This window comes from Ochotona curzoniae, unplaced genomic scaffold (genome assembly GCF_017591425.1).
Source record: "Ochotona curzoniae isolate NIBS_2020 unplaced genomic scaffold, NIBS_Ocur_1.0 contig_2692, whole genome shotgun sequence".
Taxonomy (NCBI): domain Eukaryota; kingdom Metazoa; phylum Chordata; class Mammalia; order Lagomorpha; family Ochotonidae; genus Ochotona; species Ochotona curzoniae.
The window spans coordinates 15,533,733-15,549,497 of record NW_024465556.1 but is presented as its reverse complement, the minus strand read 5'-3'; positions in this window follow the sequence as shown (position 1 = coordinate 15,549,497).

The window sequence follows — 15,765 nt, the reverse complement described above, 5'->3', positions numbered from 1 at the left end:
GGGAGTAAAGCAACAGATGCAAGATCGCTCTTGTCTCTTTCAAATAAAATGAAAATCAATAGATACATAAAATGTTAAACCTCACTCTCACTAAGACACTGCAATTAGGGTACAATGCCATGTTGAGAATGTAAACGATGTTACGATAGGGTGGGAGAGGCCAGCGCTGTCACATATTATGTAACGTTGCCACTTGCTACATTGGCATCCAATATGGGTGCCAGTGGGAGTCCCAGCAGCTCCACTCCCAATCCAGCTCCCTGCTAAGGTACCTGGGAAAGCAGCTGAGGATAGGCCAACTACCTATGCCTCTGTCACCCCAGTGAGAGACCTGGATGAAGCTCCTGGCTTTAGCCTGGCCACTGTAGCTATCTGAGCTGTGAATCAAAGATGAATGGTCTCTGTCTCTCCAGACTTCAAAATATATAAATAAATCTTAAAAGAGAAAGAGAGGACCCGGCGCGATGACACAGTAGTTAAGGTCCTCGCCTTGCATACCCGGGATCCCATATAGGCGCAGGTTCTAATCCTGGCAGCCCCGCTTCCCTTCCAGCTCCCTGCCTGTGGCCCAGGAAAGCAGTCGAGGACAGCCCAAAGCTTTGGGACCCTGCACCCGTGTGGGAGACCCGGAAGAGGCTCCTGGCTTCGGATCAGCATAGCATTGGCCATTGCGCTCACTTAGGGAGTGACTCATCGGACAGAAGATGTTCCTCTCTGTCTCTCCTCTCTGTATATCCGCCTTTCCAATAAAAATAACATAAATCTTAAAAAAAAAAAAGAGAGAGAGAGAAAGAGAGAGAGAGTGGGAAGGGTCCTTATAATAGTGCCCTATCTTTTTGAAAGGTAGCAAATATGTATTAGAATCTATATCTTGGGGCCAGTGTCATGGCTTAGTAGGCTAATTTTTGCCTGTGGTACCAGCTTCTCATATGGGCAGCAGTTGGGGCACCAGGTTGGAGTCCCAGCTGTTCCACTTCCTATCCAGGTCCCTCTTTGTGGCCTGAGAAAGTAGTGGAAGATGGCTCAAGTCCTTGGGTCCCTGCATCCATGTGCGAGACCTAGAAGAAGCTCCTGACTCCTGACTTTGGATCTGCTTAGCTCTGGCCACTGCAGTCATTAGGGGAGTAAACCAGCAGAGGGAAGCATTCTGTCTCTCCTTCTCACTGCTTCATAAATAAAATCTTTTTAAAAAATAAGAAAAGCACATTCTCCTAGAAATTAATTTTTCAAAAAATCTGTCTTATTTTATATATATATATATATATATTCCACTTGGAGAGTGAACCAGCAGATAGAAGATCTTTCCATCTCTATTTCTCTCTGTAAATCTGCCATTCTAATAAAAATAAATAAACATTTAGTATATATAATTTCTATTCTAATATGTTTATATGATATTATGTATTATATAATACATAAAATCATGTACTATAAATAGTAATAAATTCATAATTCAATATAAAACATTTAACAATCCAATGTATACATGTAAGTTATTTATCAACATAAAATATAATGTAATAATGCATAGTTTTTTGTATGGCATATTTCACAAATCCAGGAGAAACAGCCTGGTATTGGAATAACTGCAACTAGAATGTCCTAGTCTGTATATTTAAGGTGTAGTGGGGAAGCAGTCCTGAGGCAGCACCTTCAGGTGATTCCGTCTGCCTGAGCCAGTTCTGCTGCAGCAGGTGGCCTAGGTGATCACATCCGTGGAGCCCACTTTTCCAGTGCAGAAGATGAGCACAGGAATGTGCACATCCTGCCTGGAAGGACACCAGCACACCAGCCCACCCACGTCCAGAGGCTGCTGAAGAGACCTCTTGTTGCGGCATTCCACACTTATACCTGGGCCTGTGACACGGAAATGCCTACAGGACTCAGACAGCCTGCTTGCAGCACCCACTCAAACTGCAGACAGGCGGGGTGCCAGGAGAAATAGTGCAGCTTCATTTCCACGACGACTTGCCCCCTCCCAGTTGAGAGACAGGCGACCATACTCAGCCTTGTGTAATTCAAGCCCGACTTTAAATAGTCCCAAGTCACAAACTGTCATCTGTGGGTGCTCTGCAGGGTTAGAAGCCTCTACCCGTCATCTGGTCACACGGGAGATCATGGATATTGACTGGGCACCTACAAGGGGACTTGGCAACAGGGGATGCATTACCCAGAACCTGCTTTCCACTCCCTACCTTCCAATTCAGTTCAGATGCCTCAGGTATCCACCTGCCTGTGGTGCAGCAGGTAGAAACGATGCCTACAATTTGCTGAGGTTAGGCCAGGATCCAGCCCAAACACTGCCACTACCCAGCTGCATGGTTCTCAGCTGTCCCTCCCACCCTGTGTACCCCAGGGCCAGCTGCAGAACCGTGCTTTTGAGTGGGTGAATGAGATCTTCAGGGGGACTAGGGAGGAGGCTTGAACCCTGAGGTGTCATGACACTGCTCACAAGCTCTACATAAAGCCTGGAAGCCCTTGGTCAGCAGCCACTTCCTGTGTACAACTCTGGTTGGCACAGGAACTGCCATGCTCTCCCACCAGGTCACTAACTGCTCCCCCTCCCCCTCCACATCCGTCCCTGGGATGCTGGCTGCTTTGTAGTTGCCTGTGCCCAGATTACTCGGGGGCTTGCCAGCAGCCACGGGAAGGTCTCACAGCTTCCTGTGTGCAACAGAGAGCTCCGTCAGGCTCTGACGCATCTGAGAGTAAATGCACACAAGAATCCTGCATGGCCCCTGAGGCGTGCAGCAGTGGTGGGAAAGTGCTACCGTGATCTGGAAACAGTCGTTCCTTGTCCAAACGTCTCTCATGCTTTCCCAAGGACAGGTTCACTCCTCACCTTGCCCTTGGTCCAGGAGAGATGTCTACCAAGAGAGTGTGGCACTGGACAGAGCTGAGATGTAAGCCCTCTCCCCTGGGCAAACTCTTCTGGGAGATCAATAATTCCTTAAGACTTTGCACCTGGATTAGGAATCAGATCAAGGTAGATACCGCCTTCATTTGTTCTAGCGTGGGACCTGCAAGCCAGGCTCTGGCAAAGAAAGCCCCTCCACCAGCCAGTGCTCCCACAGGACCATCCATTCCCACTAAGGTTAATGGACCCAGACTTCCGCAGAAAGGATCCCAAGGAGAAACCCTAAGGACACGCACTGTAGTTCATCAGGTTAAGCTACTGTGGCATCAGCATCCCATATTGGTGCCAGTTCAGGTCCCAGCTGCTCCACTTCCAATCCAGCTCCCTGCTTAGTAAGGCCTGAGAAAACAGCAGCAGATGACTCAAGTGCTTGAGCCCCTGCACTCACATGGGAGACCGAGACAAAGCTCCTGACTCCCGGCTTTGGTCTGGCCCAGTCTTGGCTTTGCTGCCATTTAAGGAGTGAACCAGCAGATGGAAGATCTGTCTCTCCTTTCTCTGTTAATTCTGATTTCCAAATGTTTTTTAAAGGAAGAGACCCTTTCCTACCACATAATAACAGTAATAGTGAAATGCTTATGCAGCCAAGTTCAGGTCGTAGAGGCTGCTACAAAGCATAGCTCACCTGCCCCCGAAGGGCTAGCTGTGCCTAAGCAGTGCAGAGGAAACATTTTCCCCAAGGACACACTGTGGGGTCAAATGGATTTTGTTCTCTTCATGCATGTAATCCATGCAGGGTAAGTATGGTTCCCATTGTACAGAGAAGACAAACTCAAGTTCAGAGATGCTAAAGAACCGGTTCAAGGTCACCCAGTCAGGAAGTGCAGAGTTGGGATTGGATTCAGCTTGTCAAACTCCAAAATCTACCCTCCCCACACTCCTGCACAGTCTACACATGCTCAGGTTGTCATCTCTCACCAAAACTGCAAGCTCCAGAAGTCTCCCTTGGCGTGCATGTCTGGCCACTGTGCCAAGACGCGGCTGGAGCAGAGCCAACACTCAGGAGGGACGCTGGGTGCTAAGGGAGCTCTGTGTTCCAGGGAGAAAGAGACCTGCAGCAGGGCTGGGAGGCCAGGCGGAACAGCAGCCTGCAGGGGCAAGCCTTGAGAAGAATGTGAGGCTTGAGACCCATCCTCTCACCCAACAGCTGACAGTAACATCCCACGTGGCAAGCCTTAGTCACCAGGCCCAACAGGCCCTGCCATGCTTTTTATAACCCCAGGCAGCTGAGCCCCAGCCTGGCCCTCCAGCCGCCTGGCTTTACCGCTCTCTAGACCTCAGGGAGATAGATTTTGGCAGCAACTCCAAGTCAATTAGCCAAGTCAGCGGGGGCGCTGGGAAACTTGGGAGGTGGTGAGGTGGGAACCGGGTCAGAAATTCCTCCCCTTCCTCCTCCCCAGGGGTGGGGGCGGCGCCCTGACTCAGGCATTCAAATGACTCCTAGGACCAGGGCAACAGAGCCGAGGCCTTGGGTGGAGCACACTACAAGAGACCCACAGAACTCAAGGTCACACAGAGAGTCAAGTGCACAGAGCTGGGTTGTGAAGCACCAAATGGGGAAGAAGCTAAAACGAGAATCCAGATTGCACGTTACAAGATACAAAACCAGCACCTTGAGCTATTGCTTCCCGGAGCCCACCCGGCCTGGGCGAGAGAAAGCTTCCTCCCACTTGGAGGCAATGACCTCACTGGATTTTCAAAATAGGTCTCCACACCCCAGCCTGGGACGCGTGAGAGCTTTTATCTCTATCCATCTCTATCTCTCTCTGTTTCTCCAAAGGTCACCACTGTCAATGACCTCATTTTACTACGTAAGGATGAGCACCTGGGGGGTCCAGGCAGGGAGACACAGACATCCTACTGCTCTGGGGATGAGAGGTGTGCCGCTGTCATTCACAACTCAGTTCCATCAGTCATCAGCAGAGGCTAGCGGGTGCAAGCAGAGGAGGCTCAGAGGGCCAGGGCGCTTGTGGTGGTGCAAGGGGCACCAGCCCCCCACTTTCAGCTTGAGCAACCCCATCCATGGCCACGTGAACTCCATCTAGAACAACTGGGAACAAGCATTACGGGCAGGAAGGTAGGGGGCATTGCTTCATGTGTAGTTCCTGCACGAGACCTCAGCCAACCAGATCGAACAGCAACACGAAATCCCGCATGTCCATGTTTCATGGTGTCAAAGAAATGGGGCTGTTAAGCACACCCTCCCAGAAACCAGAAGAAATAATGGCCTCTTGCCACCCAATCGGGCCAACGTCCCTCAATCAATGGTGCAGTGCACTCCTTTGTGAAGTCAAACCTCACACAACAAACTTAAAACAGCCTGACGTTAGCCACCCCAGCCCCCTGTTATTCTTTCGATTGTTCGGTTTTCCTGCCTTCCATGGAAAGCAACTTGGAAATGAATGAAGCTCTTTTTGTTCCTTCATTTGTGTTTGTTTTTTCAGCCCTTCTCTATAAAATCAGCTTTCCATTAAACATTCTTTCTGTTGCATGGAATGAAATATTGCTCAATTCTAAACTTGCAAAACAAGGTCACTTAGAAGTTTTAGACCACAGATGTATATCTGACCAAGTAATAAGGATACTGGAGCGTCTGGGTTCAAGACCTAGCTTCACTCCCAATTCTAGCTTCCTGTTCATGCATACCCTTGGAGGCAGCTGACAATGGCTCAAGTTCTTGGGGTGCCGTCCGTCATCCCTGGCCCAGCTCCCAGCTTCTTGTAGCATTTGGGGAGTAAACCAGTGGATAGAGGGTCTGTCTCTCAGGCTTTTACACAAAATGAGAAAAAATTAGCGCTTAAAGGCTGTTCCCACAAAAGGGCTGTGATTTTGTTGTTAGTGGCCCCACCTGGAGCTCCCCACTGGCTTTGGGACTCGCTGGCCCTCTGCCCTGCATATATGAGAGCAAACAAGGGCTTCAGTGGCATTCAGCCAGCAGGTTTTCCCCGCTCCTCTGCCCCACAGTTCCACAAACTGGAAGGACAGTGGGGGACAGGCCCTCCTTCCCCCATCTCCATCCACCACTGGGAGAGAGCACTTGCTACCAGACCCCTGGGGTCTTTGTCAAGCCCCAATCACAGCCTCCATGGCACCCTCCCAGAAAGTGCTGTATCTGCCGGCATCACACCTCGCTGTCCAAACTGGAAAGGGCTCTGAAGGGTTGAGCTACTCCAGGGTTAGGCCAACCGCAGCTGAAGCCACCAAGAGATTATTCCCCTGGGGCCATGGCAGCACGAGCCTTGCTCACACTCCCCTCACTCCCTACATCTCACAGGCCACTCTGGGGCCAGGCCCAGGGAAGGGCTGTGCCCAGCCTGGGGGCCTGCCTTTTGTAGAAGACTCCCAGTCTTACATGAGGGTTGCTAGCAAACCTGCCCAACTACATCTAACAAACCTGCTGCATGAAGATCTCTCTCTTTCAGGGCCCTCGGCTCTGTAAGATCCTGGAAGAGAGGATCAGGAGCAAAAACGAGGGTGAGATGTAGATACCTGGGGGAGTGTCTCCTAGCAGAGACTGTGGGACCAAGAAGGGCAAGTCCATGAGCTGAGAGGGGACAGGCACCCTGGCCCCTTCACCATGAGAGCAAACAGAGCAGCAGCCCAGAGACAGCCCTCACTGCTTCCCTGTCCCTAGCCACAAAGAAGGCCCAGGAAACTGAGACTTCCTCCAGCGGCTCAGAACCGAACAAAGTCCACAGTAGAATGGGTACCTGTGGGAGACCTGGCTCAAACCTCCCTGCTTCCCCCATGCCTTCCCCTTCCTTCACTGTAAAACTGAAACCTAGGGCCAGCACTAAGGCATAGCAAGCTAATCTTCTGCCTGCAACACCAGCATTCCATATGGGCACCGATTCAAGTCCTGACTGCCGGACTTCCAATCCAGCTGCCTGTTATTGCACCTGGGAGAGCAGCAGAAGATGGTCTAGGTCCTGAGGCTCCGGAACCCTTGTGGGAAACCTGAAAGAAGCATCTAGCTCCTGGCTTCAACCTGGCCCAGGCCTGGATATTGTAGCCATTTGGGAGATGAACCCTCTCTCTATAACTGTGCCTTTCAGAAAAATAGATCTTGGCGGATTGGCAGGGGTGGGGGGGTGCGGGATGGCGGGAGAACTGAACCATGAGAAATTGCAGAAAGATGAATTGGAAGTTCAAAAGGCAACAGTGCCATGCATGGAGCAGACAGTGGAGATGCACCAGCCAAGGTCACACTGTAGCAGAAAGGCAGCTCTGATACTTGCACTCTGGCTCCCCAACATCAGCCAGCAGAACCCGAGGCTGCTTATCAATGTGTCTACCATGCGCAAGACCTGGGAGGGCCTGGCAGAGGCAAGCAATGCTGACAGAGGTCAGACGGGTTCCATTTAAATCCCAGTCCTCACCACCCTGTGGCACCACTTTTCCCACTGTGTTTTGTTTCACTGCACTCATGGTGAGTTACCCAGGAACACAAATTGTGAGCTCAGCAAGTGGGAAAGTGAGGAAAAGCGAGGGGCTCCCAGCTGAGCCTGTGGACGGATACAGAAACCCTGTGCAACCCACGCGGAGTGGCACAGGCAGGAGAGGCCATACTGAGCCTGATGCAGGCAGTCCCGTATGCTACCAGCGGACAGCCCAGCAGCAGAGCCCACACATGGCATCGCGGCCACAGGCTGAGCCCAGCTCTCTACTCTTTCCCCTCACCAGAGGAAGCACACAGCAGCAGAAGCACACGCTGTCGGCCAGCCCTTCATCTTCAGTGACCCTCTGTGACTTGCAGAAAGAAGCAGAACAGAGCTGCTTTGGCTGAGCACGTAGGGACTCAGAGTCAGAGGGCAATCACAGGATCTGGGCGTCCTCTGACCCCCCACAAGGCAGATGGAGCGTTGGCTGTGTGTGACACCAGAGTAACCATGGCCTGGCTTGCACAGAACTTCCTGGTGTCAGTACATAAAGTCCCTTTCTCAGAGGTTTGTGGTCTGCAGTCAGCTCCATGGTGCCCCTGAGCAGGAGCACGTAGGCCAGATTGAGGCCAGAGGGTGAGTCCTGTCTCTCACTGGCTAGCGCCTCCTGGCCTGCTCCTCTTGGGCATCCTCCTCCTGCTGGCTTCTGCTCGCCCAGACCCCTGTGCCCACGGCCGTTTCTGGACAACCAGTGAAGGTGTGGCCAACCTCCACCACACGGGTTTCTTCCCAGGGGACACACGCAGGTTCCTGCAGCCCCACAGTACTCACACCCTCTGTGAAAACCTCGTGCCCATGCGTGATGCTCACTCCCAGGGTGGGGCCAGTGCTCTGGGCCAACATTTCCTGGTAAGGACCAGAGGCAACCCAACTCTGCTGAGAAAGTGGCAGAGGAGGAGGTGGCTAGCATCTGTCATAATGGATGGGTCAGGCTGTACATGAGCCCCATGCTAGAGACCCACACTCTGAGGCTGCCAACTTCACAGATCAGAAGATGGATCCCATGCAACACAGTAGGTGGTGAGGGGTTTTTCCAGATGGGCAAACACCGGGGTGAAGCCTGCAGAGCTGGGGATGGAGGAGGAGCAGTGCCTCACTTACACTCAGAAGCAGAAACCAGAAGAGCAGAAGCCTCCCACAGCGCCTCCCAGAGGCCTGGCCTGGAGTTGCAAGACCAACCAAGGCACCTCTTCCCAGTGCACATGCATCAGACACTGCTCTCCCTTCCCTTTGCACTGGGGAGTTAACTACTTCAAAAGGGTGCTTCTCTCTCTCTTTCTGTCTCTCGCTCTCAGTACAAGATTGTCTTTTTCTACCTGATGGTCTAGCCTTGGCTATGGACACCTGAGCAAAACCCCTTTGTCCAGCAGCAAGGAGCCCAACTCACCTGTTTCCTCACAAGCCTTCTCTTGCGCACAGGTGCCTCCCGTCCTTGGCACATTTCAACAGGCTCCTGCTTTGACCCTCACAACAGCCCTGGCCATGGACAGGACTAATTTGGGCCTGGGTACAGAAGTGGACTTTGGATAGCCTGCCCCAACACCTCTGGTTCGTGCATGCGTAGCCACATTCCTTGGCCAGCAGCTGGTTTCAATCAGGTAGCTGTTGCTCCCCAGAAAGTTCCAGGATCATCTGGCCTGTGTCAGTCCTTTGTACACACTGGTTCATTTGGTCTCCACAGCAACATCGAGTTAGTGGTTGAGTAGTGGCTATGGGTGTTACAGCTGAGGACACAGAATCTTCAAGAGGTTCCATACTTATCCAAGGTGGGCTTTTCATTGCAAAGCAGAGCAGGATTCTGGATCGCAGAATTCTGAGCTCCTTCATGGTACCAAAACGTCCGTTGTTTGTAGTCTCCTCTGAGTACACATTCTTGTCTTAGTTGTCTCTGTAACCATCAGTCCTGGCACATGGCAGGTGCTAAGACTTCCGTGGTGAGCAATGTGCAGGAGCACGGACAGCATGCTGTGCCTGTCAGATGCATGGAGCACAGAGGCAGATGGAAAAGTCCCGGGCACTGCTCAGCTGCTTCCAAGGAGCCGTTAGTCAACTCTTACTCAGACTTTCTTTTTGTCTTTCCTTTCAGGTTTCAGCTCAGTAAGGTATTTACGTTCTCCCAAGTCATGGCCACAATCTATCAGAAACTCCCAGCCGTGGCCAAGTAGGGCTGCCTGGACAGACCCAAGTCATTAAGCTGTGTAATCCAAGGGGTTTTCATGGAACCATCACAGATCTACTGTTCTTTAACAGGAATTGAAAATCAGGGGCTCAGAGACAAGGGTGAAATTCAGTTTTTCCAGACATTGGAATTGAATGTTCTACGCAGCTTGCTGAGCTGGTCTCCTAGAAGAGCGCTGGCCCTAAGCCAGGTAATCTGGGTTGGGTCCCTGCTCTGCCACTTACTGGCTTTTGGACATGGAGAAAGTACTTCCTGCTGGGTCTCAGAATTTTTTTTATTGAAAAAAAAAAAGAATAGAAGTTCTGCCTGTGTCATGACATTGGTAGGCACAGATGAAATCATGGATGTGAGACTCCTTGGAAACTGTAGTCTGAACTATCTTGAAAACAAGAGGGTGAGTTGTGGACTCCAAAAGGGAGGGGCAGGGGCTGCCATTCTTAAGTACATCTTAGGGAACCCAGACGCAAATGAGTGGGTGAGGAGGAGGCACCAGTGATGGTGGAGAGTGAGTTGGAGAAAGAGGAGGAGGGGGAAGGTCAGGAGGTCAAAAAAGGGAAACAGAAGGGCAGGGAGGAGGTGGAGCCTGGTCCTCGGAGGACTGGCTGCATTCCAGGAAGTGCCTTGGGTCAGAGACCCTCACAGCAGTCTCCAGGGTGTGTGGCCGCATCGCAGACGTACACAAGCACACGCGGAGGAGAGGCTGCTGAGCCGTCCTCTGCTGCTTTCCCAGGCACATCATCAGGACGTTGCAGCAGCTGGGGATGGAACCAGCGCTCTGACATGGGATAACAGCATCTCAGGCAGTGGCTTGTCTTGCAGTGCTACAGGCTGGGCCCCTAGATTCCTTCAGTAGAGATTTAACATGGCAGACTGAACTGCAAATCAAGGAGTTCCAAAGGCCCCCTGCATGCTGCTAAAGTTGAGTCAACCTCATAGAAAAATGCTGTTAGTCTGAATTAGATTCCAACAGAAACCTATGCAGAGCCAATATCCACCATAAATTTAGATCTCTGGGTTAAAACAAAACAAAAAATTCCTTCAGTAAATTTGGTGAATTAACTGATGGCTGCCTAACCAACCAGAGTCCTCGGAGTCTTCCAACATAAAACTGGAAGACAAGAATTATCCAGCACATAGTAGGCAATCAATAAATATTTACAGAAAGAACAAAGATCAGATACTACAGACTAGCTCTCTTTCAAAGCTCCCCTGTTACAAAATACCTAGGAAGCCTGGATCAAGCACAGTAACATCCATCAAAAGGGAGAGCTGAAGCCTTTCAAAAGGAAACAGAGGTGTCGAAAAGTCAGAGAAGGGGCAGGGTGAGAGTGAAGGAGGTCACTCTGCCAAGGAGAGCCTGAGGATGTATGCCCGGCCAAGAAAACCAGAGGTTCACTCACATGCCAGTGACCACATGGGCAGGGCAAGCAGCATGTTCTTCTGGAATTGGAGAGAAGGGGAATTACAGCAGGGCCCACCCCATGTGAAGCCCGAATAAATATGCCAAGGGTGGACGATGTCAATGAAAGGACAGACTCTAAGAGGGAAAGGCAGTCGAGAAAGAACCGTGTTTGTCTCAGTCTCAAGTGGCAGTGGGAGGGGAGGGTCTCCTTAAATTTCATAACCACAGACCTACCTTCCCATTCATTTGAGGTTCTAATTATGCCACATGCCAAGCCACCAGATAAACACAAATAGGTGTGGGTGAGTGGAACCTTAGGGAAGTAAGCACAACCTGTTTCAGAAGCACATTTTGCTTCTCTGGCTTCATGCAATTCCTGCAGGTAACAGGCAGCCAGGAAAGAGCCCACGATCTACAACTGCATACAAAATTCGAAAGGAAACACAGGTCACCCACGGGAGATCCAGCTGCTGCAACAAAAGGACTTGTTAGATATAAAACCCCAGACTAGCACGTTTGAATGTGTGTGAGTTTTTAAAGAAAGCATGATCATTAAATTTGAAAGAATTAAAAAGAGAGTTTATGGGACCAGCATGGTAGCTTAGCAGCTAAAGTCCTCGCCTTGCACCCGCCAGGATCCTATATGGGCACCGGTTCTAATCTCAGCAGCCCTGCTTCCCATCCAACTCCCTGCTTGTGGCCTGGGAAAGCAATTAAGGATGGCCCAAAGCCTGTGTCACGACTTCATAACACAAGAGAAGGGAAGATCCCTAAGGCTTGAAAAGTTAAAAAGCTCACCCAGAACCTTCCTCTTAACTCACAGGCGAAGGAATAAGCCAAGCGGAAATGTAGAAAGTTAAGAAATGCCCCCATGCTAACACTTGAGAGATAAAATAAAAAAGATTCTTAATTTCTTACATTAATTCTTAATCCTTACATTAATTCTTAATGTAAGAAATGCTTACATTGAGAAGAAAGACTGAAAAATAATGAATATGGATCAACTCACACAGTTATAAAGGGAACAGTGGGAATGTAAAGAATGCAGGAAAGGGACAGAAATGAAAAGATAAGAAGGAAAGTCATAAAATGGAGAATAATGTAACCTACAGGCCAATAAAACCAGGAACACATTTCCTTGCTTAAAAAAAAATCATACAATCTTAGCCAGACTAATCAAGAAACACAAAGAAAAGCCATTTAAAAAAAAGTTTTTTTGACCAAAAGGGGGCATTTTTTATAAAGACAAAGGAAGTATATTACAGACAACCTCATGCCCACAAGTGTGAAATTTTAGACTAGAAAAAAAAACAATGTAACTCGGTCAAGCCAATACCAGAAAAGGCAACAGCAGGCATGAACCTGAATAGAACTGTAACAACTAACGAAAGTTTACCCAACTTCTGAATAGAGGGCCAAACTCTTCCAAGGTACAGAACAAGAGAAAAAGAGTCGCTGGCTCATTTTATAAGACTAAAGGCAAAACAGGCAGAACTGTGGGTAACACGTTTGAGGGGTGTCAAGGAAGAACTTCAAAGTTTCTCAAGCCCATCAGGAAGGGACCAGAGAATGAAAACAGCATCTCTGGCTGCATTTGAATCTTTAAAACACGCACAACAGTTAAACAGTAAACATTTGCTTTCTTAAAACACCTCTGGTTATAGTTCATGGCTGTGGGGCTGGAGTTTAGGTAGCAAGTACAATGGATAGAAACAGACATAATCAGGATCAATCTGCCCTTCATGTACTCTCTTTTAATTCTCTTTTTAATTAGAGAGAAAGAGAGTGCTCCCTTTTACCGTTTCACTCCCCAGATGCTAGCAATGACTAGGGGTAGGCCAGGGCTGAAGCCAAGAGCTGGGTGGCAAACCCACCTATTTGAGCAAATACCTGCTGCTCCTGAGTGTGCACATTGGCAGGACCAGGAAGCAGAGCCAGGAATGAGACCCAGGCACCCCATCACATGGGACACAGGCTCCTTAATTAGCATCTTGACCACTGGACTAAACTACCCTTTCCAAACCATGCACTATGTGCAGAGTAGCATCTTAGTCTGTTCCCACTGGTAGAATAAAATATTTCAGAGTACATATGTCTCAGGAATGTATGCCTCCAGTTCTGGAGGCCAGCTCGTCCCAGATCCAAAGACCAACAATGCAATGTACCTTATACATGGCTCCTTGTGTTATGTCCTATATAGCAGAGGGACAGAAAGGGACTCACAGTGTCCCTTGAGCCCTTTACAAATGCACTGATCCCAAGCCAATGCCATGACATAGCAGGCTAAGCCTTTGTCTGTGGCACCAGCATCCCATATGGGTACCAGTTTGAGTGCTGGCTGCTCAACTTCCAATCCAACTCCCTGCTTATGGCCTAGGAAAGCAGTAGAAGATGATCCAAGTTCTTGGGCCTCTGTACCCACAGGGAAACTCTGGAAGAAGCTCCTTGTTTCTGCCAGCCCAGCTCTTATTATTGCAGCCACTGGGAAACAAACCAGAGATGGAAGAGCTCTCTCTTTCTGTAACTCTGCCTTTCAAATAAACAAATAAGTCTTAAAACACACACACACACACACACACAAGTGAGAGAGACCACTTCATACTCACTGGCTGTAACAAAACAGAAAGAGAACAAAGAGTGGACATGAACTTGGGGGAATGGGGCCCTCATATATTGCTGGGGGGACATGACAGGGTGCAGCTGAAAATAGTTCCAGAGAACATGACACCTGGAGTTACCATATGGCCTGGCAAAGACAAAATCTCACTTAAAAAATGCACATGGCAGCATGACTCACAACAGTCAACAGTGGAGAAGCTCAGGGTTCATCAGCAACTGGATGTAAGTCTGCTTCTAATGAAACGTTATTCAGTCATGAAGTAGGATGAAGGAGGCATTCCTGCTACACCCACAAACCCTGCAGACACCATGAGAAGTGAGATAAGTGGGGCACAGAAGGTCCTGGATGACTCCACGGGCGTGGAACGTCTGACACACGCAATACCATCAAATCTAGGCTCAGAAAACCCAGGGCTTCTTTTGAGAGGTAACAAAACGCTCTAACATGGCCACGGGGACACCTCTGAACATACTCCAGCAACTGTGTCCTGGGCATTAGATGCACCACTCACCTATGCAAATGATAGTTCCATAATGATGCTCACAAGAAGCCAGCGAACAAATGAATGACACCCATGCTGAGGGAAAACTGAATGCACATTTCAAGTACTATTAAGTTTCAATTTGGCAGGGCAGCAACAAGCATCAGCTGGTCCAAAACTCTGGGCAGCTTTGGGACACGAGCCGCCCCACCAACCTCTTGACACCTGCTAAAGGCACCTTGATCATGAGTGGGAAAGATTCTCAGGAATCCCAAAGGCTTCTCTTGATTTTTCCAATACTCATCTATGTATTTATTTGAGAGGCCAGGCCAGAGAGCCCTCCTTGGCTGGTTAACCTCCTCCATGGCTATAGTGCCAGAGCTGGATCAGCCTGAAGCCACGAGCTAAGAACCCAACTCACACACGGAGCGGAAATCCAAGCCCTTGAGCCACCACCTGCTGCCTCCCAGGGTCCCTGAGTGAGAAGCTGGAATTATCCAGAACTCCAACATGAGGTGCAGCATGCTGATGTCCCAAATAACAGGTGAATCAGAAGGCAAACACCCCTCAGAAGACAGGAAAGGAGAAAGGAGTTTCCAAAAATCTTTCAGAAGTCACACAGCAGTTTCTGGTGCAGCTGGCATGAGGACCTGCTGAGAACTGGGCCCCCTTCCCTGCAGATCGCGGAGCCTCTCCGGTAGACAGGACCTAAGCTCCCCTTAGCCTTGATATCCAGGCCAGGCCATTAGTGGGGCTGGAATGGACTTGGAAGGCTACAGTTACTGGAAAGAGAGTGGAGAGGAGGTGGACCAGGTTCCTGGAAGGTGACACAAGCCCCTGTTCCCGTAAGAGCAGGGCAGTAGGGATGAACCTCAAGCCATGACCCATACGACACAGGTCACACGTGGTCTGGGCCTGTGGCTGTTTGTCCCCACTGTGCCTGCCACTGGCGATGGTGAGAAGGGGCCCCCTCATCACTTGTCCCCTAGATGGTGCTCCATGAGTCACCCCACCTGTGGAAACCACCCCCACCATGACCACTGTCAAGGTCACTGGGAGACAGCCCCAGCCTCTGGTCCCACCAAAGTTCTCTCACCTGCAAGTTCAGGTCAGGTTGGGGGCGAGCACCAGAACCACTGTCATTTTCACCAAACAGGTAGACAAGCCTTCATGTCCCCAGAATATGTTAAGGGGTCAGACCTGGACTTGGGGAGAAGGGGCAGGCAGGAAGTGGATGCCAGGTATGAAAACATTTTTCCCCTCATCATCAGATGAGAAGGTGACGGTCACACATGTTGACGGTACCACGGGCAAGCACAACTCGGGGAACCTTTTGTGTGATACTACACCTCATGTTCATAACCCCGCTGAAGTCTGCAAAAAAAAAAAAAACCCAATCTTGGCTTTTTTGATGAGGATACTAAGGCAGAGAAGCCCCATGCCAGACCGCACAACTAGTGCCTAACAGAGCTGGCACAAGCCCAGGTGGCCCTGCTTGCATTCTGGAGTGCCTGGAACATCCTGCAGGTGCACTCCTAGCATGGCAATGGTCCTGCCAGCCTGCACATCAGTACAGACTCCTCAGGAGGCTCTGCTTCTTCCACCTGCCAGCCCTGGGTCCCACACCCAGGGGGGCTCTGCGGTGAAGATGATCCTTTGGCCCCCCTAAGCTTCTTCCGTAATAGGCTGTCAACAGGGCCGGATGAGGAGCTGGCGGTGACAGGGGG